The sequence below is a fragment of the Podarcis filfolensis genome (genome assembly GCF_964270895.1).
Source record: "Podarcis filfolensis genome assembly, chromosome: 10".
Classification (NCBI taxonomy): domain Eukaryota; kingdom Metazoa; phylum Chordata; class Lepidosauria; order Squamata; family Lacertidae; genus Podarcis; species Podarcis filfolensis.
In genome coordinates this window covers 68,425,958-68,452,949 of record NC_139612.1, presented here as the reverse complement: position 1 = coordinate 68,452,949, position 26,992 = coordinate 68,425,958, and the positions used below count along the sequence as shown (strand labels likewise).

At 43.1% G+C, this 26,992-nt stretch overlaps 1 protein-coding gene across 1 annotated transcript in view; it reads right to left on the bottom strand.

Moving 5' to 3' along the window:
• EXOC4 (exocyst complex component 4) overlaps positions 1-26,992 on the bottom strand; it is a 345,430-nt gene that overhangs the window by 138,343 nt on the left and 180,095 nt on the right. The window lies entirely within an intron of this gene.

Sequence of the window (26,992 nt, the reverse complement as noted above, 5' to 3'; positions counted from 1 at the left end):
TCTCCATACTGAACAATATGCATGTCTGGACATCTGTCCAACATTTTTGGTCCTCTTGGATCATAGAGGTAGAACTAGAGGGGCTGTATTTTGATTGGCTCGCAGTAATTTTCTCTCTTTTTATATAGATGAACAAAAACTAAACAAAAAACCCACAATTATTTAAATATTAAACTAAGAAGGAAATAACAAAACTTACCACAAGCCACTTAACTTGTGGTTTTTGGGCTTAATACAATAATATATATGATTTGCCTTGAATAATCTTATTTACAAACTTTATTGCTAAATCCGATCTGTTGTTCTTTGTCATCTTCAAAGTTCTTAAGGTATCTTGTGAGATTGGGGGAGAGGCCATGTCTGGATATCCATCCAATATTTTTGGTCCTCATGGCTCACATAGGTGAAACTAGAGGATCTTTTAATTGCCTTGCATTATTTTTCCTTTGTGGAAGTGCAACACATCTAGGGATGCTTGGAGCAACTGACCAAATTCCAGAGTGTTAGTTCCATTTCAGAAATAGAAAACATTAGTAAATGCAGCAGACCTACTTGTGATGCAATGGGGTGAAAAAAGACAAATTAGGCAAACAGATTATGCAAAAAGCCCCCTATAATATTTTAATTCTAGCTCAAAATCCTCTGCGCATGGGCACATGGACTTAGTTGGTATCTGCAATAGTAATGATTGTTGTTGTTTAGTCGTTTAGTCGTGTCCGACTCTTCATGACCCCATGGACCAGAGCACGCCAGGCACTCCTGTCTTCCACTGCCTCCCACAGTTTGGTCAAACTCATGTTCATAGCTTCAAGAACACTGTCCAACCATCTCATCCTCTGTCATCCCTTTCTCCTTGTGCCCTCCATCTTTTCCAACATCAGGGTCTTTTCCAGGGAGTCTTCTCTTCTCATGAGGTGGTCAAAGTATTGGAGTCTCAGCTTCAGGATCTGTCCTTCCAGTGAGCACTCAGGGCTGATTTCCTTAATAATGGAGAGGTTTGATCTTCTTGCAGTCCATGGGACTCTCAAGAGTCTCCTCCAGCACCAAAATTCAAAAGCATCAATAGTAATGATAACACACCCCTAAAGGGGTCACCAGATCAGGTTGCTCGCCATGCAAAGCAAAATTCTGTGTGTCAGTTGTGGGTTGGATTGGCAACGGACCAACATAATCACTTTGGTACCAGCAGCTACGTGGCACAAAGTGGCCTGCGGGCACACTCAACTCTGCCTGGTGACAGTTACTCATGTATTGGAGCTGTGAAACCTGGCAGGGTATACCTGGCCCTTTCTCTCGGAAACATGGGTAATTTTGAAGCTGAAATATACTCACAGTGCTATTGACCAGAACACAATGCATAGCACCCCTGAGAGCACCAGAGATTTATGGAAATGGCAAAGCACTAAAGAGCCAGTGGGTGCTAATGTATAACCATTACCGAACAATCTACAAATCACATGGTTAGCCACCATTTCAGGTGCCCACTGGAGATTTGTTTGACAGATGGCAAAAATATTAAAATGAAATAAACAAACCTAAGGAAAAGCAGCTGTTGGATCAGAAATTGCAGTGGGAGAAAGCAGCTGAGAAAGCATGATAATGCTTGGCTTACAATATTATCAGAGCCTCCAAGTCAGACCACCAGAGCTCATTCCTTCTTTTTTGTCCTCTAAGTCAGCCAGTGCTCCATCATTCCTTTAAGTAAGTTCTTGCTGGTTTCCAACTAAAAGAAGTGAACACTGGAAATTCATCAGATGATTTGTTCCTGCAATGGTATGGTTCTGAAGTCTACTTCTCAAATAACATCGCTCCTACAAAATAAACAAGCTGCAAGATGCTCATTACCTCTGGTGATCTGCCTCTTCCATCTGCTACCACAAACAAAAGGTGTCAGGTAGCATGGGCCAAATATGGATAAACATGCTCCTGCCCCATTAAGAAAGAAGAATGGAAGAGAAGGTGGTTCGGAAGAGGAAGAATCCCTAAGGGAAATGGAACTGGAGGGCGTGCAGGTGAAATTTCAAGGGGTGGGGGTCATAGTGCTGGCAGAAAATGAGCCAAGAGACTGAAGAATTTCAGAAGAAATGTAGACATCAAATAGATGCCTTGATTTATTTCTCCTCGCTGCAAATCTTACATTTCATAGCAAAATAGCTTTTCTGGTGTGCAACTGTCAGATTGCTGCAGTTTTCAGCTAGCCGTGAAAAGACGATTTCCTCTTCACCTGTCTCATCATGCTGCCTGGTGCCACATCCATATGGTCAAGCCTTTGACCTCAGCATTAATTAATCTGGAGTAATGACCAATTCACAACAACTCAGATGAGCAAGAATCCCAACAAGCGCAAATTAAAGGGGTGAGGAAAAAGCCACTGAGGTTTCACACCCCTGATCAAGAGTACAATGGTTTATAAAAGACAAATAAAAGGATAATTAATCTCTGATAAAATAGAAAACCAAAGGCATATGGAGAGGTGTTCCTGATGGTCACTCCAATTTCTGGTTGCGCCTTCAACCTAGACTGTCTCTTAGAACACCTGCATGAGGTCACCACTCTTACATACTTCAAACCCCTCCTCAACTGACCCACTTTTTCCATGAAAAAACAACCACTTCCCCTTCACCCAACCACTGCTCCCCCAGTTTGGCACTAGAGAACTAAATTTTCCATCTGATAAGCTCTACCGAGAGACAGCCATAAAAAACTACACACAGACCAGCACTTCACAAACCCTCAAAGTGTAAATCACAGGCTGTGAATGGCAAATAGGCCAAGGCACCAGGTCAGATTGCCTGGGAATTGGTAACCACACAGATGTTTTCAATCACCAACTATCTAGAAAACCGAGACCTATAACAGAACTTTTTGGCGGCTTGATCTCAAAATATATCACAAAACTCCTTTATCTAAGCTGGGCAAGCTTATTGAATAGGCATCAATCTTGAGTGTGTTGAGGAGGTAAGGATGATAGGATGTGTATTGGCTTACACATTTTGATGGGTACCAACAATAGTTCAACACAAATAAAACAATCAGTGGGGTATCGTCTAGAAAACGGAGGAGATGGGAAATAATACAGAAGGTATCCAAATGTCAGGTATGTATTTGTAAAACCTAGAGAGTAAAATATTGATTTGATGATTGTTGGTGTCCACAAAACAAGGCAGTAATGCAAAATAAAAGGAAGACACAGGACAGACAGCTTAGGCAGTGTAAACAACAGGTCAGCGTTACTATTGCTATAGCAGTGAAAAGAGGGGACACATTCTTATTTGCTTTTGAAGCTCGCTGGATGGCCTGGGACAAGATACACGCACATCCTCTCAGCTGTCTAGTCCCCACAGGGCAACTGGAACTCTTGAGAACTGGGAAGAAGACATGTGAGAACTTTGCTCCACCTGGCACCTCCTGTATCTGCCACCAGAGCTGTGGGAGACATCAGCAGCAGCCACCCAGTGAGGACATCCTGGCCTTTGGGGGACTAGCATCCAACAGCTTCAACAGCCAGGGGATTCAGTGACAGAATGGCATCTGTTGGCAAATCAGAGAATGTGGGGAGGCAGGGGGAGGGGTTATATACATACACCTTTACCCTGCTGCAGTGACTACCGATCACTGTTTATTTTATTGTATTTTAAATATACTGTAAGTCAGCCCGAGAACTTCTGTTAGTAGACATGCATGCATTTAGTCTTGGACTAAAACTCCCATCATCCTCTATTGGATATGCAGTCAGTGGTTGATAGGCATTGTTATCCAAAACGTCAGGAGGGCACCACAATGGCTGCCCCTGAAAAATGCAGTGAACAGTCAGGCAACAGGATTTCATGCCATGGTATGTTTTGGAAGCCACTAGCATAAGTGACTGTCAGGGAACTGCCATCGGAGCCAAGAGTGGAGGTAAGGCTCCCCAACGATGCAGGAGAAGGGACCAGCAGGGAGAGAGAGAACACTTCCTTTGGGGAAGGAAATCGGCGTGACACCAGGAAGAAAGGGGAGCAGGGAAGGACTTCGGAGAGATGGCTCCAAGACTCTTCCACAGAGACCAGCGGGGAGAGCCCAGGACCTCCGCTGGCCACGCCCACTCTGCGCAGAAGACTTCCACGCAGGGAAGCTAGGAGGAGACTTGGCGTCAAGGAGCTTTTATGTTGGAAGAAGTTCAGGAAACACCCACTGACGGATTCTGCCAGTGACTGACACAGCCACGGAGAAAGGGCTGTCCAGCCAGGGAAAGGTTTAGCCAGACAACGTTGCCTAGAGCAGCAGCACCCTTACGCACGAGCAACCCCCAATTTCCTTTACAGTGACGTTCAAAGGTTATGCCTAGAAGATACTAGTAGCAACAGTCAGAAGTCCATTCCCCATGCTTAGGCACTGTGTACTGGATTTTGAGGACCAAGAAAAGGGAAAAGATATTCCCCATCAAGTCCTGCTCATAAACTTTCTCTGTGATGAAGAACTGGACACTGAAGGGAGACAAAGTATGGAACTTATGACCCAGTGATTCTCGTCTTCATTACCCCTTTTCCAGCTGCAGATGTATTGCTGCCATCAACGAAGTTTTCAGGCAGTGGTTATAGGAACAAAGTTCTTGAACTCCCCACCCACCAGCGCTCAAATTTCTCTCATTATTCTCCAGGATGGCCACTTACGGAAAGTTATGTTCAGAGATTTCATACCAAAAGTGACTCAGCTGTACTACTCAGAAAAAAGCTTTCCTAGTTTTCAAAGCCCATAAGCAACATTCATGAAGAACAAGTCACATTAGTGAAGAGAGATTGACCTCAAGGCATTCCAGGCAAATTGCTTTTCCTTAGTTGTGTGATGACCTTTAACCTCCCCCATTACAACCTGATTCTAGAGACGTAAGGTGGAAAACACAGAAGGCAGAGCGAGGTCCCGTCCCCCCCCAAAAAGTTCTTTTGTGATTTTATTATTATTATTATAACTGCAGTTACTGTTAAAGAACAAACATAGGATATTTTTCAAGTCTGGAGTCCACAACCAAAGTAGACAAGTAAGCAGCAGATGAAAAGTAACTGGAGATGGCTACAAAAATGATGCATGTTGAAAAATTATGCTAAAGTAGAGCAATAAAAACTTGGACAGAGAGGCTGTGAATCAGGTATTACCACTCAAAAGATTTGGGATTTCTATCTGCTGTCTGAAATTGTTAGATAGATGTGTTATGGGACCCCAACAACAAAGCAAAAGAAAGGGAACATCAGTGCAACAAATGAAAGTGTTAAAATAAAACTGATGTTCCCCAGAATTCCCCACCACTCAATACATTTAATAGAAATGTGCCTGTTAAACCAACCACTCTTACCCGATTTTTCCTTCCCTGTGCAAGACATGGCTGCACTACAGGGCAATGTAAAGCAAAAAATTAAGGCATCAGATAATGGGCACAACTAAGGACAGCAGAAGAGGAAACCACGCAGAGCTGATCCCGTAGGGCACCATCTACTGTGATGCTTTCTTGGCAAGCCTTACTGAAACAGATAGGAACTGCATCAGAACACAGTTGTCCAGGTTCAGTGAGGCCTGCATGGGAAGACTTGCCATTAGAATGTGGCCCCTGTTAATTAGCAAAAGGGGCTGGGAGGCCATATAGATTTTGCACATCAAAGCCCAAAACATATTGGGCCACACTTGCTCTTCATGCACACAACCTTCCTTACATTTTGTCTGTACTGTGCAGAGAGCTACGAGACAACATGCCAAATGGGTGGGAGATGCTGTTAGTGAGAGAGTTAAGCACGTGACTTCGGTCCCTTGTGTAAAACCCACCAATTTCCCTGATGCATTGTGCATCCCTCATCTCCACCTCTTCATATCCAGATCCCACAGTTTTAGTACTGTATTTACGTCAACAGCCAGGTATATAAATGGCATCCTAGGAAGCAGAGCATTGTGGATCTGGATCATTATTTCTCCACTTGAGCTGTGCTTGTCTGCCTGCAGAGGAGATGATCACTGACTTTACCCCCTGCACACCCCTGTGGGACCCATTATTTATTGCATTACATTTTATAGTGCTGAGTAAATAAATAGCTTCAAAGTGCTAAATGTCTTCCTCAAAATGAGTTGTGTTCAGAGGCTGCAGTTCTTTCTTTGGCTTTGGAAAATGCTGTTATTAGGAACTCTATAAAAGACTCTGTGTGTGTGTCCGTGTGTGTGTGTGTGTGTGTGTTGGGTGGGGGGAGACATTCATCCTAATAGAGATGTGATCAAACAAGGCAGCTGGGATGCGAGAGGTGACTCTGTGGGAGCACATGCCTTGCACGTGTGCCTGTCTCACCACCACTCCTCTTGTGTCCTAGCCTGCTGATGTAACCTCCTATCCGCGCAACACCCTCACTTTGATCATTCTTGGCAGATGCCATTTCTAAAATGTTAATTTAGACCATTACTTGCTGTATGTGACTTATAAATGAGTATTGTTTACAGGGCTTGAGGCATTGCTGGGAGAGGGAAGGAAACGGTGACACTCATCACCACCCCGTGCACATTTATTGTCACACACGCTCAAAAATCATATCCCTTCCCCAGTCTTTGCCAGGTTGATTTCCTCCAGACATTTTAGACTACAGCTCCCATGTGTCCCTGCCAGCATGGCTGCCTTGCCCAATGAATCCTTAAGAACACTGATGCGTTTGCTGGATCAGGCCAATGGACCATCTAGTCCAGCATCCTGTTCCCATAACGGCCAACCAAATGCCTATGGGAAGCATGCAAGCATGCACAAGAGAAAGGGAGGGCATTCACTCTTATTCACGAAGCAGTTTTGATTCAGCATCGCCTTGATTTTTGCCTGTGGAATCTCTGGCCAATGTCTGACAAAATTCAAGCCAGGCCTGGGTATGATATTTATTCCTCTAGTGTGCCATGCAGCTTGGATCTAATATACCATTAAATTCTGATAATTTCTACTTTTGTGCACATTGGCACATCTATCCAGACCCATGTTACCTAATCTAACCTAGTTTCTAGATTCTGCTCACAACTATTGAAAACTCTGAGCTACCTGGGGGTGGAAGAAGAAAGGTCAAACTGCATGCTCATCTCATCTCAGCGCATGCGCGCACATACACACAGTCCCACAGGTCTTGGCACTAGCTCATAACAGATCAGATTCCTTTTGATCAAAGTATTTCAGTGGGATCTGTACGTAGTGACAGAAATCTGGCAAACTTTTTAGGGGCGAAGAGTTCCATACTTGTGCTGTCTGGACTTTATAATGCTCACATCACTAAATATAGGCTTTGAAATTTCATAACAAACTGTGTGTTGCCAATTCCCCCCCCTTCCCCAAAACACACATGCACAGAATAAATCATATGTCAAAGAGACATTCAGTGTGTCTTAGCCATATGAGAGCAAATAATTTAACACTGGAGTGCTTTTAATTTTGTCTGACACTTAGCACATGGCAGGTAGGAGCCTTGAAGACAGCTGAGGAAAAGTGCTGGTGCAATTCCAAAAGTAATCACAGAAGTTAGTGACAGAAGGGGACCTTGAAGCTTATCTGACCCCTTTCATGCAGATATACTTTTTCGCTTTGTGGGGAACCAAACTGGCCTCTCTCAATTACTTTTGTGAACACATTTCAAAGCTCCTGATGACCAGCATTCAATTTGCACCAAGATTTAGGATAACTTTGGGTAGCCTTTGAAGCACTATAGTGTTTGTGTGCCTATGAGACTCTATTCACAAGATGAACAATTGCATGGCTTCTACATTACGTTACTACTTGGCCTCCGTCCAAGAAGACAGAAGTGTCACTATTTTAAACAGCCCTCCTTAATTATCCAGAGAGGGCAGGTGGCAAAGAAAGATGTTAGATCAAGTCCTTGGTGGGATCCATACATGGTGGTGGTGGTTGAATCACAACTTTGTAAAGGCCTGGATTAAACCAGTCCTTCAACAACATCTGCCCTGCATTTCTTCTCTCTTCCAAGCACAATTCAAAGTACAGTGGTACCTCGCAAGACGAATGCCTCGTAAGACGAAAAACTCGCAAGATGAAAGAGTTTTTCGTTTTTTGAGTTGCTTCGCAAGACGAATTTCCCTATGGGCTTGCTTCGCAAGATGAAAACGTCTTGCGAGTTTGTTTCCTTTTTCTTAAAACCGTTAATACCCAGGGAATCCATGCTTCGCAAGACGAAAAATTTGCAATACGAAAAAACTCGCAGAACGAATTAATTTCGTCTTGCGAGGTACCACTGTAGTTTGAAGTATTTATAACTGATCAATCTCTAAAAAATCTGCCCTGATTTAAGAAATCATCATCTTCTCAATGCCCACATTGCGAATTTAAAGTGCAGACACGAACACCCTATTATCAATAGCATACATGTAGCATATTGAGAAAAAACACTAAGACAATGGTTCTAGGAAATTTTCCCCAAATGTAATGTCTGTATAGTAAAAGCTATGGTTTTCCCAGTAGTGATGTATGGAAATGAAAGCTGGATCATAAAGAAGGCTGATCGCCGAAGAATTGATGCTTTTGAATTCTGGTGCTGGAGGAGACTCTTGAGAGTCCCATGGACTGCAAGAAGATCAAACCGATCCATTCTGAAGGAAATCAGCCCTGAGTGCTCACTGGAAGGACAGATCCTGAAGCTGAGGCTCCAATACTTAGGCCACCTCATGAGAAGACTCCCTGGAAAAGACCCTGATGTTGGGAAAGATGGAGGGCACAAGGAGAAGGGGACGACAGAGGACGAGATGGTGGGACAGTGTTCTCGAAGATACAAACATGAGTTTGACCAAACTGCAGGAGGCAGTGGAAGACAGGAGTGCCTGGCGTGCTCTGGTCCAGGGGTCACGAAGAGTCGGACACGACTAAACGACTAAACAACAACAACATTTATATATTAATCAATACCACCTTGCTGTCCTCAAAAAAAACCATTCACAACCACTAACAATTACATTTTCAAGGTGCTTCATGCAGACTCCCTCAATAATTGCAACACTGCTGCACAGCTGGCTAGACTCTTATCACCATATTATAAAGGGGGGGCAGGAGAAAGAGGGAGAGGGAATGAATGTTGCCTGATGAATTCATGCCCAATGAGACATTTGAACTGAGGACAACTCAGATGACTGGTCTTCATCTTACCCACTAAATAATGTCAGCTTTGTACAGAGCTTCCTACTCCTTGGAAACTTGTTGAACCCTCAAAATTTTTCAGGATACTTGCAAGCCTAATTGAGTTCACTTCTCAGGATTGCAATAAAAATAAGTGGAAGAACAGTGGTTCTACTAATTCTGTAACTGTGCATTTGCTTTTATAAATATCTGTTGTGAACTGTCTTGCACTTTCAAGACAGGCTAGCGATACGTTCTCATTGATACGCACTCAGTTTCAACACTTGACAATGAAATTTTATTTTCTCATTTCTGTCTAAGGAGGGTGGGAGAGAAAATATTAGCTCCTCTGAAACCTGTTTTCCAAATCCTACCACTTCATTTTCAGTTCTTCTTTGCATGTAATTAACATTTCAAGTCTATCCTTTGTAATTCAACACAGACAAGCTCATCACAAACTTTTTCCTCTTCCATTTTTGCCCTTGAACTAAAAGGCATCAACTTTATGCAGCAGGAAGAAAGAACATGAGTGAGGGAGGTACTGGGATTAATAAGTTTGAAGTCAAAGCTAAATATCTACTAATGTTTCACAAGTTATTGCTACCTATCTAGGGACCAGAACAGTCTTAGGTTAACCAAAGTTTTCTTAAGATTTATCAATATCAGTCAAGGCTCCTGAGTGAATATTTGACTTTCTACTTGGGAGAAGCTATTTGCATATCATCAGATAATTATGAGCCACAGGTACATTTCCTAGTCTCTTCCTCTGAATGTTGAAACTATGGAAATTCCTGAGATGAATGGCAATATTGGATGCTTTTTATTTTTAAAAAATCAAGTCACAAGGGCCCAAAGGCGACCCATGCCAAGAGAAAAGGAAGATAATTGGGTTGTGTCCTTTCCAACATTTGTTTTATTCAGAAATGTGTCAGATCACACTCTCTGCTTTGTATGCAATTCAGAAGGTACTATGTATATTAATGCCAATACCTCCTGGCACATGGATTCTCACCAAGAACATTGCTATTCCCTGGGTTGCCTCTACATTTGATATACAAAGCCATTCCAGACTTACAAACATAATGAGGAGGAAAATAAAGTTCCCATTATTAAGCCTATCGAACAGCCCCTGCGATATCAGCTTTGGAGAGACAATTAATGGCAAGCCAGCTGGTCAAGGGCCCATGCCAGAAGGTCAGGCATTATCTCAACGGTGCTGCCATCCTCACAGCACATGTAGCACCCAAGAAGTTCAGATGCAGCATTGAAAAATCCTCACTTTTCATGCCTTGCCTATTCCAGGTTAAGTGGGGGGAAGTACTGCAAGTAGCAGCAGCCAACACCAGAAGCGTCAGAGTGTGAATGCAAGAATAGGTTGATCATGGTGCGATTCAGCCACCTGCCAGCATCCAGCTCCTGGCAGTTAGAGGATTGTCACTCAGCTATCTGAACATGAATCTGAAGGCGCCATAAATGTCAAAGAACAATGTCGTTTTGACCTTTGCAGAAGGAACATCATATTCACTGCTTTGTGACAGACACATCCTGAGGGCAATATGGAAAACCTCATATTGACAAATGTCAAACAAATCTTGGGACATGTAATATCAATACTCACCATTTCAGAAGTGAAATGAGCAACTGTCTACTTCTAATGTTCTACAAGGGAAGGCAACCCCAAGCCACAGAAGTCCCACAAAGCTCTTGGTGCACCACTGTGACCAGAAGCTATACTTTGGATCCAAATGTCAGCTGACCAACAAGGAGGCATGCTAGAACAGGGCCACTGGTGCAAAAGATGGCGACAGTAGAAAGAATGACAGAGGTACCCAAAGAGTGCACAACTTTCAGAAGAATGTTTATTTCAGATATGGAGGCCAAACCAACCAGAAGTCATTCCATGCCAGCTTTCAAGTTAGTGTGATGAGAAACCCCAGTCCAGCCCAACAGGAACCAAGGAAACAAGAACTACAAGGCTGTTACTTTATATTTGAGTGTCTAATGGACTCAATGGACTAAAAATAAGTTACCCATATTAAGCTACCCACACTTTGGATGCAGAACATGTAAATGCAGAATCCATGCAAAACTGAGCCCGTGGTACTGAAAGCACGAAGCTCAGTTCCTGTGGAAGGACATGCAAAAAAGAAGACTTCCATTCTTTCACCAGTTTTGCAGACTTTTACTTTCTCATTCTTTTTATTTTTATTGTTCTAAGGGTTGAGCGAATTCTTTCAGACATGTGGGGAAGCAAGCAAGATACAGAGACTGGTGTGGAGAGAGACACAAGTGGACAGCAACAACATAAGCAGCGGCGATCAATTCCGGATTCAATGTACTGCTTTATATTTGACAAGCACTCAAGTGGAGAGTGGGAAGCATAACTTGAAATGAAGTTACTATAAAGGCCTCAGAGGCAGAAGTGCCCCAAACTGATGGTCTTCCCAGCACACACAGCAGCTGCACTTTCCAAGTGGCCCGAGGAGGCCTCTCTCTCTCCTCCTGCCATGAACTGACCACATTCGTGCCTCAAAGGGCTGAGCTCCATTCATCTCTGAACAACATGGACTTCTTGGCAGACCCCAAGTGTCACCATGTAAAGGCTTTCCAACAACTCAGTGCGAAGCCCCTCTGGGCCAATGACCATCCCAGCATGCTGCTCAAGCGACAGGCCCTCTAACCACAGAAGCTCACGACGTCCTTTCCCCTCCAATGCCTTATTTTGCAAGAGGGATCACTACGGAGCTTGCCAAAGGGAGAGGACCTGCCAGGCTGAACTACAAAATTTGAACAGCTAATGCCCTGTGACATGCAGGGCTTGTGTGCAGAGGATTCTCTTGGAAAGCGAGGATGTCCCCACCACCATCACCACTTTTGGTTATGATAAGGATATTTTTTAAAAGTTAAAGCCCCAAATGAGAAAAAAATCGGTCCAAGGTCAGGCTCAAAGTTATTTGCGTGTACTTCTTTCTCTCTTTCCCCTTAGCTAGATTCATCTTAGTGGTTCAACCGTTTCTGAATAGAAATAAACAATACATAGGAAAGTAACCAAGATAATGGCTACAGAAGAGGAGCAAAGATTTGGTTGGCAGTGGCTTTAGGGTCCAGTCCGTGTCCTGCATGGCTTGCCCTCTGCCTTTCTGGTTCTGACACCAGTCTGTAAACAGGAAATCCTGATTATGAGGGTGATGAATGAATCACACTAACAAGCCGCACTCAGCAGAGGTGCATCTAACCAAATGAAACTGCAGAAGCACAGCTCCTTGTGTCCTTCTTTTGTTTCAGACGAGTGACACCAAAACATCGTATCTAAGAAGGGAAAACATTTTCACTGTTGGCAAAATGAAAACTTCAGAGCCACAGACACCCAGCTGCAGTCGCCTAGGCATTAAGGTTGATTGTCCCAGTTACTTCAACTCAACAAAGAGGGCCATTCCACAAGGGTGCCCTGATGAAGGTCTCTGAAGTGACAATCCCAAACAGTTCTGACAGCTTGACTTTTGTTGGCACTGAGCTGCTGGGACTTGCCATGAAACACAGGGAAAGCTGCTGCAAATGTCCTCAGGTGACACTGACATGCCCTTATGCGGGGCTCACTATCTCATGCCAGCTCCAGCTGGAGCAGGATTCATGCCTATTAGGCTCTGTACATATCTGTACTGTCAAGTCCTTGCTCTCCTGGTTTCAAAGATGGAAGGGTGGGGGAAAGAAGGGTGTGATGGATGGACTTTCACAATTATTTCCTAAAAGGATTCAGTGTTGCAGCTTGGGGGGGGGGGGAGGTCTTGACCTAATATCACATTTGTTGTGGCCCAGATAGGGGAAAGTGGGGTGGAAGAAGTAGGAACATTCAAATTCAGACTTTACTTATTTATTTATGGCATTTAGATGACAACCCAATAAAAAAAAGAGGAAGCTGACAATAAAAATTAAAATAGGTTCTCAGACTGTGGTATGTGCCTTTCAGGTGGTCCACGATGTGTCTGAATTAAATATTCATATTGATTTTTAATTGTATTTTCATTGCTTCTTTTATTTCTCATATTGTATTTCATTGTGTTCTGCTTAGATTTCTATTGAATTCAGATTGCTATGCAATGGAATACAATATAAGAAATAAAAGAAGCCACAAAAATACTATTTAAAATTACACAGCATCTAGCACAGCACACTACAGATGCTACAACTGGCAGAGGTCCGCCATGGTTCTCAGCACTTTTCAAGCAATCCAAGGGTGGAGGGGGGCAGTTTTAGGAGAGTCCACCACCTCTCATGGGAGTCTGATACACTGTCAAACAGCTCTTACCATCAGAAGGTTCTTCCTGATGTTTCATTGGAATCTCCTTTATTACAACTTGAATCCCTTGGTTCCGGTCCTAGCCTCCAGAGCAGGAGAAAGCAAGATTGTTCCATCTTCCATGGGACAGCCTTTCAGATATTTGAAGACGGATATCTTGCCTACTCCCAATCTCTTCTTTACCAAGCTACAGTTACAGATAGGTAGCCGTGTTGGTCTGCCATAGTCAAAACAAAAAAATTTTTTCCCTTCCAGTAGCACCTTAAAGACCAACTAAGTTAGTTCTTGGTATGAGCTTTCGTGTGCATGCACACTTCTTCAGATACACTGAAACAGAAGTTGCCAGATCCTTCTATATAGTGAGAAGGTGGGGAGGGGTATTACTCAGAAGGGTGGTGGGAATGGGTGATTGGCTGATAGCTGTGATGAGCCTGTTGACGACTCTTAACGACTGCAATAGGTCTTACAGGAAAAAGCAAGGGGTGAGAAGGTGAAAAATGGCTTTGTCATGTATAATGAGATAAGAATCCAATGTCTTTGTTCAGACCAGGTCTCTCCATGGTTTTAAGTTTGGTAATGAGTTGCAATTCAGCAGCTTCTCTTTCCAGTCTATTTCTGAAATTCCTTTGTAGTAATACAGCTACTTTGAGATCTTGTATAGAATGTCCTGGGAGATTGAAGTGTTCTCCTACTGGTTTCTCTGTCTTCTTTCTCTGTCACCTTCTCACTATATAGAAGGATCTGGCAACTTCTGTTTCAGTGTATCTGAAGAAGTGTGCATGCACACGAAAGCTCATACCAAGAACTAACTTACTCGGTCTTTAAGGTGCTACTGGAAGGAAAAATTTTTTTTTGATTTTACCAAGCTAAACATACTCATTTTCAGATCCCTGATAATCTCAGTTGCCCTCTGCTGAACATGTTCCAGCTTGTCAATATCCTTCTCAAATTGGGGTGCCCAGAACAGGATTGTCATTAATAAAAAAAAACACAAAGATTTTTCGAAAAACAAAAAAAGCTAAATCAAGGAGAATGTTAAAAGTTATTGAAAGCATGAAAAGCCACCTAAAAGCTGTATCTTTGCTTGGTGCCAAAGTGACAACCATCCACACCCAACAGACTTGTTAGGGGAGGGAATTCCATAGCAGATGGCATCATGAAAAAGGGCTCCACCCCGTGTTGCTCCTCAGCAAGCCTCTCCTAGTCATGGAATGGTAACCTTAAGAGCTTGGGCAGGCAAATAAGGAAAATATGCTCCTTCAGGTATTTGGGCACCCCAAAATGGGTTGGAGAAAAGCAGTGACAAACCTAGACAGCATCTTAAAAAGCAGAGACATCACGTTGCCGAAAAAGGTCTGTATAGTTAAAGCTATGGTTTTCCCATTAGTGATGTATAGAAGTGAGAGCTGGACCATAAAGAAGGCTGATCACCAAAGAATGGATGCTTTCGAATTCTGGTGCTGGAGGAGACTCTTGAGAGTCCCATGGACTGCAAGAAGATCAAACCGATCCATTCTGAAGGAAATCAGCCTTGAGTGCTCACTGGAAGGACAGATCCTGAAGCTGAGGCTCCAATACTTTGGCCACCTCGTGAGAAGAGAAGACTCCCTGGAAAAGACCCTGATGTTGGGAAAGATGGAGGGCACAAGGAGAAGGGGATGACAGAAGACGAGATGGTTGGATAGTGTTCTCGAAGCTACCAGCATGAGTTTGACTAAACTGCGGGAGGCAGTGGAAGACAGGAGTGCCTGGCGTGCTCTAGTCCAGGGGGTCACGAAGAGTCGGACACGACTAAACAACTAAAGAACGACAAAAAATGGGTTGATATGGCAAAGAACTAGGAGGTGAGGTTTAACAAGAAAATTGAAATCTGTAGAATAAAGGGAGTTGGAAAGAAGGTAGAAAGCTAAAAGAACGAAAAGAGAGGTTGCCTATTTTTATTTATAAATAAGGAGCCCATAGTGTATATGACAAGGATTAAAAAATAAGAATAAAAGCAGGGCACAAAAATTGCTCTCCGGTCCTTGCACAGCTTCTGTCCATGCCTGCACAAGGGAGGACAGAACCTGTTGCAGCTTTCAAGGAAATAACAACTTCCTTTCCTCTGCTGTTGTCTGGAAAGGCCCTTAGCACAGTCTTTTAAATGAATTTCTTCCAAAGACAACTTTTCATCCAATGCAACCATGCTTCCTCTGTTCAATATAAACGTGGCCGGGGGAGGGGGCCGGGGCTGCAATTGTGAAGCTTATCGGCAGTGCATGATAAATAAAAAGAGGGAAAGTTGCTTCTAGGCTGATGCTGGCCTTTTCGTGGAGGTGAAGTGCAAGCAGGAAATCTTCTCCTATTCCCCTCCCTCCGCAAAACCTTACAAAAGTTGGGTGAATTTCAAAACTTTTCCATTGTGCACTAGGGTGTTTTGATCTTCTGCGCTGTGATCTCTTCGTTTGCTTGGGCCCTAACTAGACCAGGGATCTCAGAAAATGCTGCCAGTCACTTTCATCAAAATGAAACCTGGCAGAAGAGCGAGTTTTACCTGCAGCTCTGGAGACCTATTAGGGGAAAACTGGACCTGGCAGTTCTTTGGATCTTTTCCTCCCCTCTCACAACACTTGAGTGTTATTTCCAGAGGGCTTTAAAGTGGCTTTTCATAATCACACTAATGATATTGACAGAGCATTCTCCCTGTTTTATCCACAATTTCAGCACTGCAAGGATACTAAAGATTTCCCAGGAACCCAGGCCAGAGCTTGGCCTCATTACCCAACAATGCTATATCATTGCTAACAGCAGCCAAGGTTGCTGCACTGCAATGTAGGGTACACTATCAAGTTTAAATTGGCCAGTGGGTCATACTAGAATTGTCAACTAACTAGGAAAGAGAATAAGAAGAGGGGAAAGGGGGAGGGAGACTGATAAAACAGTTATCAGAATTATTATTATTATTATACTTAATATACTTATTATTATTTGATATTGTTGCTGCTGCTCCTGCCACCAGAATTTTGAGGGGTGTCCAAGGTTATTTGATTCAGCATTGTCATCCCCATCTAGTACAGTGGTACATCTGGTTACGTACTTAATTCGTTCCGGAGATCCGTTCTTAACCTGAAACTGTTCTTAACCTGAAGCACCACTTTAGCTAATGGGGCCTCCCGCTGCTGCCGCGCCGCCACGCGATTTCTGTTCTCAACCTGAAGCAAAGTTCTTAACCCGAGGTACTATTTCTGGGTTAGCGGAGTCTGTAACCTGAAGCGTATGTAACCTGAAGCGTATGTAACCCGAGGTACCACTGTATACGTGTTTGAAGCGTGCAACCGCATTCACACACTAAAGAGCATTGGTGGGCAAACTGAGCCATTTGGCTTGTGGCTAAGAGAGCTCTCTGACTAAAAATGGAGAAAATAGTTGGTTTATTTCAGAGCCTTTTTAAAACCCCACCCCACAGTGGTGTTTGTGGCAACAGCAGGTAGATCCAGCCTTCATCCTTGGCATGTGAGCCATCATGACTGTTATTTCCCAGGGCATGTGGGCTGGCTGCTGCTGTAGGAAAGGAAGGGATTAAAGACCTATCTACCACTGCCACTACAGCAAAGTACAGGGGAGGCAAATTAACTGGGGTGGGTGATAGCTCAAAAGAGATGGGTAAAGAGGAGAAGTCAAGGTTGTAAGCAGAGGCTGAATGAAAGCCCTTACTTGGGAAGCAGAGTGAGAAGAGGCCTATGTTTTGGGAAGGGGGCAGAGAGGGAAGAAGGGATCAAGCTGAACATGAAGTCAAGAATGCTGCAGGGTTTGAATCTCACCTATTCAAACAGTGAGGCACATACATATTGTTATTTCTTCATGCAAGGAGCAAACTTTGCCACAGTCACGATACAAATGGCACTTCTGCTGCGTTCTCCCCCAGCAGGACACTCACTTGATAAGAGGCTTTCTACGAAAAGCCAATATAAAAACTTAATAGAAGATGCTCTTCCATAGTTTAAAAGGCATCCCGGAGCACCCACTTCATTAGTTCTAAGTGCTGTTCTAGGAAGTAGCACTTAAGATGTTATTCTTTAAAATAAAAAAGTGACACTCCTGCATCCCTCTGTCTCATTTATTTCACGCTATTTGCAGAGAGCAGAAAGTCAAAAGCAATACTGCAAACCAAACAATATAAATAAGTCTAAATCACTGACATTAAACTGTGCTCCTTGGCTTTTACAACACAGAGTCGCCACTATCAGGCGGCACAATTGAATTTAAAGGCTCATTTCACAAATTAAATCTTGGCTGTGTTGTACAGGCCAGACTTCCTACAGAAACGAAAACGGTTTATTGGTGGTCACGGTCCTTCACATACAGCGTGATTCTCTGGGAATGCTTTTCATAAAGAGCCACCCCCTCTTTCAAGAAGTTAAAATGGAATCGTCAAGATTTGGGCCACAGCTGATCAGAAACCTCTCACATGAGCCCCACTGAAATGAATGAGAGTGGGACAAAAGGCACATAATATTATTTCAGTGGCTACTTAGGAAGTTGCCCCATGGTCTCTGGTCTCTCTAGTTCAGTATTGTCTACACTGACTGGCAGCACCTCCCCAGGGTACTCTCCCAGCGCTACCTGGAGATGCCTGGGATTAAGATGCTTCACCAATGAGCAATGGCCATTCTCCATTAAGATACATTCCTGTTTAAATATGCCCCCTTTCCTTGACAGGTAAGTCCAGAAGTACAGTAAAATTCCCTGCCAGTTTGATCCTACAATCCTAATTTTTTACCACGTTTCTCCCCATCCGGAGAGAAGTATTATTAAACTGCACAAATAAAGGAAAAAGGCAGGCAGGCCTAGCTTGGTGGTTAAACATGAAAATATATTTATTTACATATATACTCTTTTCCATCCCAGGAGCAGGGATAGCAGCTATTAACTACACACGTTTACAAGAAATATCCAATAGCAATTTAATCTACAAGCCTTTAAGATAAGATGATATATTAAACACACACATATTTTTTATCTTGCTTTAAGATTCCCTAAATGCTTTTTATTCCTCCTAGGCTAAAAAAGGCTTGGGGAATGTCCCATGATGGGGCACTTAGTCAAAATGCTAGTGGGTGTCAACTTTTTTTATCTGGTAAGCAGCATAAAATACTCCTTGTACCAAAATCTAAGCCTCCTAAACATCGTTTTTGAAGAGCAGCAATCTCCAGATCCAAAGCAGGTTATTTTTTTTAATACTCAGGCTCCAACTTTGTCAGGTGGGGTTAAGTCCTTCAAAGACGTAAGTGTGCTTGGTGCGCCTTGTTTATTGCTCCCTCCCTTGGTCCTCAAACTTTCATATGCATCTGTAGGGATCTGCTCTGAATTTATTTATTTTTTAAGAATATGCTCATTTTAAAATCTTTTAACCAATGAATGTTTCCATCCCAAAATTCTAATCTGAAACCTCCAATGCTATCGTCATATGATTGTCAGCCAATCGTTAAATGCAAATGCACTTACACAAAATGATTCCAACCATTCTCAACGGCACACCTTTTATACAGTTGCTCTGTGTACCCATTCAGCATTTGTAAATTGTGTTGGAATCTAATTTTCTCATGACATCCTCTGTACTGATCTAAAAAGACAGGGAGGCTATAGATAACAGACCCTGTGTGTGGCTGCCTTTGAAAAGTGCCCAGAAACATCAACTGGCTCAAAAAGCTGCAGTCAGATTGTTGGCTGGGGCTGGTTATATATGGGGCATATGACTCCCTTGTTAGAGCAGCCCCACTGGCTACTGCTGGCACAGTTCAAAGTGCTGGATATCGCCTATAAAACCCTACATGGCTTAGGTCCAAGCGATCTGAAAGATTGTATTCCCTCATACAAACTTGCATGGCTTTTGAGATCTTCAGGGGAGGCCCTTCTCTTAGTCCTGCCACCCTCACAGGCACACTTGGTGGGGATGTGGGAGAGGGCCTTCTTGGTGGCTGCCCCAAGACCTCAGAACTCCCTCCTTAGAGAAGCTAGACTGGCTCCCTCCTTGCTGTCTTTCTGCCAGCAGGTGAAAACTTTATTGGTTCCAACAGGCTTTTGGGAATTGACTGCTTGTAATTAAAGAGATGGTGCCATGCTGTTTTTTTATTGTAATTACTGGTATGTTTTAAAACAGAATTTATATATGTATATATTTTTAATTCTATCAATGTTCAATTGTATTTTAGGGATTGATCGTTTTATGTTTTTAGTGGTTATTGTTTTTATCCGTAAGGTGCCTTGAGTCACCATCTGGGGGAAAAGTGGTGTATTATTATTATTTATTAATATTATGATTATTAAATAATAGTAGTAGTAGTAGTAGTAATAGTAATATACAACTTTCCTAGGCAATGTAAGGTGAACTGGGAAAATGGCACAAACAAGCAGTGAATGGGTGTCTTCTTGCCACTTGGTTCCAATGATTGAACACAATGCAGAGGCATTCATCACTGCCAAGAGCCTTTTGAGTCTAGAAATTTTTCCTAATGTTGTATTAAACCTGCAGCTTCAGTTCCTCAGTCAAAAGCTTCAGCAAAAAAACCACCCTGCTCTTTACATAGCTGGGCCCCAAAGCATTTATGCACCCAGCATGATGTTAGAAATTGCATGCTGTGCGGGTGTTTTGACACCTTTCATCTCATCACTTCGATACATTCATTAATTAAGACTTAGCTCAACAGTATAATGCAGCAGGCACTGTTGGCCTGGCCCAGACACCGTAACCATCATCTTGCTACTTTGTATATGTAGGACTAATTAGGTGATGTATAATTTCGGAAACACGAGATAGGAGGTAAATCATGTTAGTTAAATCATGCTAGTTACCATTAGATGAAGTTGTAAACAGGGGTCAATTGTCAATAACGTTCTTGCACCCACCCTGACTTGTGTTCCTCACTTTACATTGAAAGGAGAGTTAAAATGAGATAAAAGATTTGTTGTAAATTAGAATCTTGCCTCCCAATAGCAGCAAAAATAGGGGGGGGGACGGGACTACCTGCAGGAAAAGAGCAAAGCCAGGTAAATGACTGAGAGAAAATAGAAAGCGATATCAGAAGTGAAGTCCCTTTGGTGAGGAGTCTGTAAGAGAAATTTACACAGATTCAACAAATCCCTCGCTTTAAAAGGGCAATACCTATGCACACTTTAAATAAAGTGCCTTTTCACAGAACATCATTGTGATAATAGAACATGATGCTGAGAAATCTGGACCACTATGGGACTTGCAGCGCCAAAAAGATACCTATGCATCCTAATAAGTATAATCCGAGTTCAAAGAATATTGTTCAGGGTGAATAAAACGTCTTTTGCTGACGGTGGTTGGTCTTTTGATAAATGCTTCACCACTGTGGAATGTCAACTTTCACATCAAAATCAAGCATTTAACAATTATTTTTTTTGCAGTGCTCCATTTGTAAGCCTATGAAACAATTCTTGATTTTTCATTATGCAAGATCTGAAAATATTTGACCAATATATGTGTAGGGTGTGTTATAGGGGACTGGTACCTCTGGTGTGGGACACACTATGCTCTTTCTGGGGTAGTCTGTCCACCTTTGGTCCTTACCCTGCACTCAGCCCTCACCTGTGGCTCCTAAAAGCTGTCAACATGAGACAGCAGCCAATAATCTGTATGAAGGGTATACCCTACTGGAAAAGATGACTGGTGATGGTGGTGAGGTGACTCCTTGGAAAGATCTCTCACTAATTTTCTAAATGGGGAATCCAACAATTTTATATTTCTGTTTGAAATAAGGGCTTTTCTATAGGGTTACTTTCTCTCAACATGAAGGATTTATAGATGACATGAGCGTAAGCTTGAGGAACATCAGATTTCCTACCAGAAAGAAATCGTTTTTATATTCTTTTTTTTTCCCAAAAGGGTTAAGCTCAGGGACTTCTCTGCAAAATGCTTCAGAAAGAAAAACTAGCCACGCACTGCAACCTCAATTGCTTTCTGGTGGCTGGTGCACCATGTCGGAACACTCTGCATTTCTGAGCTACCAGGCAAGACTTTGAATGCCACATATGACTGTCAGGCACTCGTATTATCGGATGTGTCAAAATGTGTATATTGTTTAGTTCTGCACCAAGTTTGTTTGGGGAGAGAGCTGGAGAGAGAGGGGACCGATGACAGGCTGTCTTGATTTATAGAGCAGACAAAACATCTTTGCAAAATCCAAACTTGACTGATCAGATGTAGCACCTTCCCTGACAAGATGGGAACAAGACAAATGCATCACACAGGAAAGGGGATTTTGTTTCTGCTGCTTCCAGGTGCTCGTGTGTCAGCGGAAGGAAGGAGAGCTTTATTGGCTGTCGAGGAAATGAACAGCCTCACCTGAAGGATTTTCATAAGCTGTCACCTCTAATAAGGCATGTGCAACAAGATTGTCAGCTCTCATAAAGCATTAACAATGGCACACAAATGAACACAGTGGCCTGGTTTGCACATCACATTAAACCATAGCTTGTTTTTAACTATGGTTTAATGTGGCACATGAAGCAGGCCATACACTGATTGTACAATGAGCTGTTTCTTAACAATGTCAGGTTTTTTCACAGTTGTTTTGTTGTTTAAATTGTCCTTTATAATTTGGTTATATACAGCACAGAATTTTGGAGACCCAGAAGAAAGAGAAAACAAAAGGATAGATGATCCAGTTCTAACATCTGTTGCTCCCTCCCATAGACTGTCTGAAGTTTCATGCGGGGCTGCAATTGGGAGTCAGATGGAAGCACTAAACATGGGCTCTTTGCAACGTTCTGTCTACTAGTACAAGGACTCTCAAGCTAGTTTTAATGTTGTGCAACTGTTGTGCTAACAGAAACTCATTGCACAATCTACTGTGCAACAAATCCACCAATAACATGCCTCTGTGTTATCTTGCGCAACAGGCACAAAATATTTTGCTAGCAGAGCATGTATAACACTATGCTACTTTAATGGTAAAGGTAAAGGGACCCCTGACCATTAGGTCCAGTCGTGGCCGACTCTGGGGTTGCGGCGCTCATCTCGCTTTATTGGCCAAGGGAGCCGGCATACAGCTTCCAGGTCATGTGGCCAGCATGACTAAGCCGCTTCTAGCGAACCAGAGCAGCACACGAAAATGCTGTTTACCTTCCCACCAGAGTGGTACCCATTTATATACTTGCACTTTGATGTGCTTTTGAACTGCTAGGTTGGCAGGAGCAGGGGCCGAGCAACGGGAGCTCACCCTGTCGCAGGTGTTCGAACCGCCGACCTTCTGATTGGCAAGTCCTAGGCTCTGTGGTTTAACCCACAGCATCACCCGCGTCCCTATGCGACTTTAGCTTAGCAATAAATTAGATACAATCCCTTTTGAATGCACAGTTTATGTCATCATGGGACCTTTTGCTTTGTTTTGCACTAGTGATCATGAACCTTTTGTGTGTCCAATGCGGAGGCACCTGTTTGAACACTTGGTACCTTCCCCTGATCTTCTACAGAGAACCAGAACATTCCTGCAATGAGAGACAGAAAGTGGGAGGTGGCTAGATCCCCTGCTGGAGTACATGCCCCAGAGTGTCTACAATGGGTAAATGTGGCCCTTGGGTGGGAAAGTGTTAACCAGCCTTGTCCTGAAGTCTCTGAATGAATTCAACCAATCCACACCTACCCGAAATCTCATGACAAACAAGCAATACTTAGAAGGTTTAATAGAAGTTTCTCACTGACTTTCAAAATCCAGTTCTAAGGTCTCAAAATCCCTCTGAGCACTCATCACTCAAGCTCTTCAGGGCAATGACCCTCTGTGACAACAGCACAGCTAAGCCAATGGCAGCAAGAGAGGCCATGACATCTCTGTATGCCAAGCCCCACATTTACAGCATATGACAAAAAAACTCCCCACAGAACAACAGGAATACTGAAGAAATAACGAAAGTCGCAGTTATTACAAATGGTTCACTGTCTGAAAAAAATTAAAATTAATGCCCGGTGTGTTCTGAATCAGAGCAGAATCTCTGGCATGTGGCCCCACCTATCACAAATACGTTCTTCCTTTGCTATTACATCACTATGGTGCAATAGAGGTTGCTCTGATCTCTGAAACAAAAACAAAACAAAAAATCCACCAACATTTAATGAAGAAATAAGGGCAAGAAATGTGAAACAGAAGCTGTCATTTTACATTTGGAGGACTCAGGTTCCCTCAAATGTAAAATATTGTGAATCTGATTGCCTAAAAGCAGTTCTGGGTCATTACAAAATGGAGCTTTCCAGCAGACTAACACCCCTGAAGATGGCAGCTTCCTGCCACTCATTGAGTTTATCCAAGACATGATATTGGTGGTTATTTAGCCTTCCCTCACTACATCAGAGGCAGAGATCCAAGAGTCGGTGATGGATGTACCACCGTCAGCTTTCCATCCAAGCAGTCTGTTGCCTGACAGATGCCGTCTCCTCCAAGACAGAGGAAAACTGGGGTGTCAGGCTCATTTAACTTCTCCACCCTTTTGTGACATACAAACAAAGTGATTTGGATAGAACTACTGCTTCAATAAGCCCCTTTGCTCTTCACTCCTTTCCCTGCAACCATTTTTAATTGCTGCCTGATATTAATGAAGTGTGGCTGATACTGAGATATCCTAGCAGCCTTGGCACCCAGCATTTAAAGGATTAGGGCTAACAGCATTTGCACAGTCTGAAACACTATGATCTCCACCCCTCTCCCTCCTGTTTACAGCTCCTTCACTGCCTTCCCTCCACCAGCCTTGAGACGGCAGACATCTGTTATCCAATTGTCTGGTAATAAACATACTCCATAAAGCATATGTAAAATTATTATTACCCTGAAGAGCCAAGTGCCTTTCAAACGGCAGCTGAAACCAACAAAAGGAAAACTCATTGGTGTCGAACCAACGCTACACCCAGCTTGGTGGCCGGGCTGAGATTCCTTAGCCCACCCAGCAGCTCACAGGTTTTGGTGAACCTCATTTCCTTTCCACCAATGGGAAATGTGCAACCATAGAGCAGCACCACCCTCTGCCTAGAATACTAGCATCTGAGCAGATGTTGGCTTTCAATGGATGACAGAGACGGTGACCAAACTTCTTTCATAGTGCTAATTTTCATACTTCAGCACCTCCCACAATATCTAATCAAGGAAACATCATGTGTGTGTATTCCTCATCAGGCTGGGTGTCTAATTAGCTTTTCATAACTTTGTAAAAATCTATTCCCAGGAATCAACTCCTTTCAAAGAACCACTTGCCCGTTAGAAAATAATATCTGCTATTCATTTATTACATGCAAGTGAGCCCCATTAAGCGCTGGTAATTAATCTGGGCCTTTGTGCATTACACTTGTCCTGCTGGAAATTAGGCTGTCTACTTCAGAGCCAACACATCCCTCCACTCCCCATTTCTGGCTTGCTGTTCCAAATAAAAGGTTGAGAGATACAGCTTCAACGCTTTGTGTTCATTCATATATTTACAGGTGGGAGTGCTCGTGTTGACCTTATTCTCTAGCACAGGACTTCCCAAACTGTGTTCTGTGTGATCTGCGGGCTCCATGCAAGTGGTCCACAATATGTTTGTAAAAATACCATTAATAACCATACAGCATATAGGTAAAGGTAAAGGTACCCCTGCCTGTACGGGCCAGTCATGTCCGACTCTAGGGTTGCGCGCCCATCTCACTTAAGAGACCAGGGGCCAGCGCTGTCCGGAGACACTTCCGGGTCACGTGGCCAGCGCAGCACACGGAAACGCCATTTACCTTCCCGCTAGAAAGCAGTACCTATTTATCTACTTGCACTTAGGGGTGCTTTCGAACTGCTAGGTGGGCAGGAGCTGGGACCGAAAGACGGGAGCTCACCCCGCTGCGGGGGTTCAAACCGCCGACCATGCGATCGGCAAGTCCTAGGCGCTGAGGTTTTACCCACAGTGCCACCCCGCGTCCTATACAGCATATAGGACACCACATTACAAATTGCTACAACTGGCAGAAGCGGTCTGCCGAGACTATCAGCAATTTTCAAGTGGTCTATGGGGAAAAGGTTTGGGAACCTTTGCTCAAGCACCTATACCCAAGAATTGGTAGGCTAAGGATTGGCACCTGCAGGGTACCATGAGGATGAGGAGCACTGACCATAGCAAGGCTGATATATCCTTGACATGCAGGATTACTCAGAAGTTGTTCCCAGTGATGTTAATGAGCCAAACTGCCTAATATGTAGGGTTGAGATTGCAGTCTATATTGAACTAAAGTATCTCTGTGTTAAGTATCTGGCTGGCTACTGCTGAAAAACAACAATAACAGAGTAGATGAATCTTAGTTTCAAATCCATCAGAGACCTATGCTGCTGGTCATTTTTCATTTAGATGCTAGTTCTTAACAGGTCCCCTTTATTGGCTCCCCAGTTCTGGATTTCCAGCATTGTACCATTATTGTCGCCCTGCGAGGGTAATTCCTTGCAATCTTGGATGGATGTACATTCAAGGATGGGTCCAGAAAATGGTCTAAGGCAGTGGTTCCCACCCCATTTCCCCCAAGCAGACCACCTGAAAACTGCTGGTGGTTTTGTGTGGACCACAATGGCTTTTCTGCCTGTTCCAGCAACTGTAATGCACTGTGCCAGATGCTATGTGATTGCTTCTTTTATTTCTTATGTTGTATTTTTATATGTTGTATTACATATAATGCAATATAATACATGTAATATAATTCTTATGTTGCATTACCATTTGCATCCCATAGAATTCTCACTGTAATAAAATACAGTAGAAGAAATATTAGAAGCAATGAAAATACAATTAAAATCAGCAGTGTCAAGAATGTTTGTGAACTACCTGTATACATTCTGAAAATCGCACACACAGAAATTATGGCTTGTGTCTGTCTGCTAGCCCCTCTAGTCATTGGCTGAATTACTGTGATGTAACAACAGAAAGTTCACAAACACTCTAATTATTGAAGGGGGGAAAGTTCGGTTGCAGGAGATAAACAGTCCTGTTTGTTCCTTCAGAAAAAAAATGCCACACCGGAGGAAGGAGGAAGAAAACATTGTAATTTCCCTGCTGAAATTTGTCACCACCCGAATCTACATTCTCACCCACAAGACAAGGATCCCTTCAGCCCACTGTAGAACAGTCCTGAACATCCATCTCAGCCTTTCCTACTGATGCAACACTTGGTCATTGCAGCACAGTAGCTGTAGGTGTGTCAGTCACAGAAAGAAGTCAGGTTTCTTGCCTTGATGGATACTGCTGGCGGCATCACACTGAAGACACCTTTGTACTCTAAGCCTGTTCCTCTCTATCAGCCTCCACTACAAGGCTAGCCTGAGTAGGAGGGCTTCTGTTGTAAATCCATTTCTCCTCTCCCCCGCAGTTATTGATGTGCTACTTGGCAAGGGGAAAAAAGTAGGTTAAGATGTAGCAAATGCCATCTTTTTTCCTCCCCGTGTGACAAGCGTATTGTACAATGAGAAGAGATCTTTCCGTCGTAAATCTTGCCCTAACCGTTTTTATGACACACATTATTTCCACTGCCTACCCATCAAGCTGGTAATGAAACCAAAGTGTGTCATGAAAATTGCTATTCAAAATGTGTCATCTGT